Raw genomic sequence first — 4150 nt, forward strand, 5'->3', positions numbered from 1 at the left:
TGTACGAACAGTTTTATTCAGAAATACTTTGTAATCTATAATTTTGTGGCATCCATTTAGTGTTAAGTCACAAAGAAAAAAGAAAATCCAATTCAGATTGGACAGAGAACATTATCTACTACTTGTTTTGTACATACTGTCAACCGTGGTGTCTGTCCATCCGTTCATCTCTCTTCTGTTTATGACGGCCACTTCTCGTATTGAGTGTGAAAAGCTACGGAAGAAGGCAAAGTTCAATATTAACTATTTAAATAACAGTAGAACAGGCATGAATAATGTTGCCAACAAACAGGATATTCTACACTAGTTATGAATTAATAACATTGTGATTCACATATCAACATGTGACGTAACGGTATGTTATTGTTAAATGGTTCTTAACATGACTGAAATACTCAATCATTAGTTCTTGTAGTTGTTGGTATAAAGAGGTATAAGGAATATAAGTTCAGAAAGTTTGATTAATAAAGCAAAATATATCAGTCGTTCAAATTCATATAGAATTTTGTCTAATGAACAATTAATTTTGTGTTTAAGGATATTAAAGTCATTTGCTTAGAACACTACACAAAAAGATATAAAGAGAACTTTAAAGCAGATTGTTTGAAAAATTCTGTTTGGTATTCTATCTGAGATGTATACAAACTTTAGATTTCAGTTACATACAGATAATTTGAACACATTTTACCCTAGCATTTGGTTACCATTATATAACGGCCCGGCATGGCCAAGCGTGTTAAGGCGTGCGACTCGTAATCTGAGGGTCGCGGGTTCGCATCCCGGTCGCGCCAAACATGCGACCGTGGGGGCGTTATAATGTACAGTCAATCCCACTATTCGTTGGTAAAAGAGTAGCCCAAGAGTTAGCGGTGGGTGATGATGACTAGCTGCCTTCCCTCTAGTCTTACACTGCTAAATTAGGGACGGCTAGCACAGATAGCCCTCGAGTAGCTTTGTGCGAAATTCCAAAACAAACCATCATATAATAAATACCATGTTTTATATATTTTAATATAATTTAGTCCCCATATGGTACAGCACTTATTGTACAGAGTTACAACGTTAAAATCAGGGTATAAATTATTCTCAGTTAACACAACAAATAGCCAGATATGGCTTTACTACAGAAATAACACACACATAATATCATTTAATTTTATTTGATGTTATACTTGAAAAAATGTTTATATCACAATATATTTTTCAACAAATTATTTATTAATATTTTTATTCAGATATTTTGTACTTGATATAAAGTTACTAGTCCTGATTTTATTTAAATATTGATTTTAGATATTATTATATTATCACTTGCTATGTTAAATGTTGAGTTTTGTTTACAGTTATATTCATGGTTAATGGTTTGTTTTAATTTACAGAATTTTACCAAATATACTGCAACATAATTATCTGAGATAACTTGAAATTACTGGCTCAAGTGTTAATGGAAACTATAAGAAGAGATGAAGGAGAAAAGAGATTTCTGTTTGTCTGCCACGTTAATTGGATGAATTCAGAGTATTAGAAATGTTTGATTGACAGACACAAACTTTATTTTGGTAGGACAATGTAATAAGATTCGCAAAATGTCTTGTTAGGCATCGTTTTGAAAAATATTTAAAATTATACACACTTATAAAATTATACCAGATTATTGTACACAGTCTAAAATATCTAGTTTCATACTATTTTCGATAGAATATCTTTTTGTTCCCACATAACAGTTATTATTGTTCAGTACAGTCTTCAATATGCGACAATATTTTTGGTTCCACTAGCCTTGAAACTCTCATCTACCGCACGTTTCAACTTTGTTCATCTGCGTTGTAGCATGTAAATAAGCAAGCACAACGCTTCACTGAAACATACTCTACTGTCAAAGCTGGCACCTGGCTTCCTATTTACTGTAGAACACAATTTTCAAAGTTGACAGAAAAGAAGCACCAGAAATGGGAAGTGTGAGGAGAGTAAAGTATCTATTGGAAATATATTTTCAGTGTAAGAAAACATCAACTTTGATACGATATCTTACCTAAAAACACATAATAACAGGAATCTCATTGAGAATCTTGCATTGACTTGGTGGAGGAACCTAAACGATCAGTCCTCGGAAGGTGTCCATAGGATGTCATTGGAGTGTGACTTCTCTTCTTGGAGGAACACGCTAGTGAGATAACGCAGAAACTAGGTGTACTCTTTTCCCATCTTGAAAGTACGAGTCACTACGTTGGGTGTAAAATGACATTTTTAATTGTAGATATCCTGGCTGGTCTACCTTCTTTCCCATGTTGGGGGGAGGGACATCTTAGCAAATACAGTACATATAAAGTAGTCCACTTTCTTTCCCATGATAGGATGGGGAGCATCTTAGTAAACACAATACATATAAATTAGTCCACCTTTTTTCCCATGGTAGAGTGGGGAGCATGTTAGCAAACACAGTACATTATTCTACCTTCCTTCCCAGGATAGGGTGGAAACACCCTTGTCAACACAATATATATAAACGGGTCTACCTTCTTACCCATGGTAGGGTGGAGAGCATCTTATCAAACACAATGAACATAAATAGTCCACCTTCTTTCCCAGGATAGGGTGGGGAGCATTCTTGCCAATACAATACCTCTAAATGGGTCAACCTTCTTTCCCAGGATAGGGTGGGGAGTATCCTTCACAACACAATACATCTAAACGGGTCCACCTTCTTTCCTATGATAGGGTGGGGAGCATTCCAGCGAACACAATACAGCTAATAGGTCCACCTTTTTTCACATGGTAGTGTGGAAACATCCTAGCTAAAACATTACATCTAAAGTAGTTCACCCTCTTTCCCATGATTGGGTGGGGGCATCTAGCCAACATAATACATCTAAACTGGTCCACCTCCTTTCCATACCAGATCTCCAAAGAACCAGCCTGCAGGAGATGGTATGAAAGGAGTTTCTCAGTCGACTGGTATGATCTTTGCCTGTTACAGCTTCTTCTGAAACAAGATAAGCCTTTTAACACAGTTAAGATATCTTCTCTGTTCGTTTGCCTCAGAGATTTGCTCTTTAGGCAACTGCCATCTTAACTCATGAGATTTCTCATAATTCAACATATGTCTTCTAACAACCTTAGAAACACCAACTTCCTATTGTCTAGTTCTCTCTATAGTTTTGCGCTCGTGAAACTTAAAAAAAAATGTTTTGTATATTTACTAGTTTTTTAATAACAGAGATTTGCTTTGTTTTCGAATTACATTTTTTCATTTAGTAACTTAGAAGTCCATATTACTATTTCTCTGTCCTTTGTGAGAGAAAAATTTCTTCACATAAGTGAAATTTCAGTACTGGCGAGGAAAGGAAAGTTACGTGTTGATGACGTGACAGCCACTTTTCATATATTAGTGAACACCATTATGTAGCCTGCAACTTCATTCCCATCTATTTGACTCTCTTTCATCTCCTCGATTTCAATAGGAAATTTAGCAGGAGGTCAACTTGTTTAAGTTAATCTACTTCTAAGGCTTTGTGAACTTCCCATTGAGGGCAGTATTTGACCATTCTCTCATTATATGGGCTTAATTTCTCATGTATATTCCATTCCAGGTATTTTTCCCTCTTTCCAGTCCCGTTTGTATAAATCTAATCATGATGCATTACTTGTTTTTTTCTTTATTTACTTACATTTGCATACATACTGATTTCTTTTTTAGATCAACTACATTTCCAGGACCATATATCTGGTCCTTGTAGTCTTACTAATTCCTTGCATTATCTAGATTCACAAACTTTGGTATAAATTTTGAATTTTTGGAAAGCTGGCCCATTTAGTTCAGTTCAACTATCCAGTACACAATTACCCTGTCTTTTCCTGAACCTTCTTTGTTTGCCTTCTTGCACTTTACGTCTTCATTTCATGTCAGAAGTACTTTATAGAGATGCTGTTTTCTTTGGAATGATTCTTGTTCCATCCTATTTTCTGCTGTGGCTTGTTCTTTACAATTTTTCCTCCTCTTGTCCCACATGTCAAATAACGGATGGATTACAACCATTCTTACACATAGGCTTTCACTCCAGTTCATTTCTCCCTTACTATCAGTTCTCAACCTGTTCAGTTTCAGAATCTGTTCTGTCTCTCTTTAGGTGTGAAGAAATTTACCAATCCC

Source organism: Tachypleus tridentatus, chromosome 8, assembly GCF_004210375.1.
Source record: "Tachypleus tridentatus isolate NWPU-2018 chromosome 8, ASM421037v1, whole genome shotgun sequence".
In the NCBI taxonomy this organism is placed as follows: domain Eukaryota; kingdom Metazoa; phylum Arthropoda; class Merostomata; order Xiphosura; family Limulidae; genus Tachypleus; species Tachypleus tridentatus.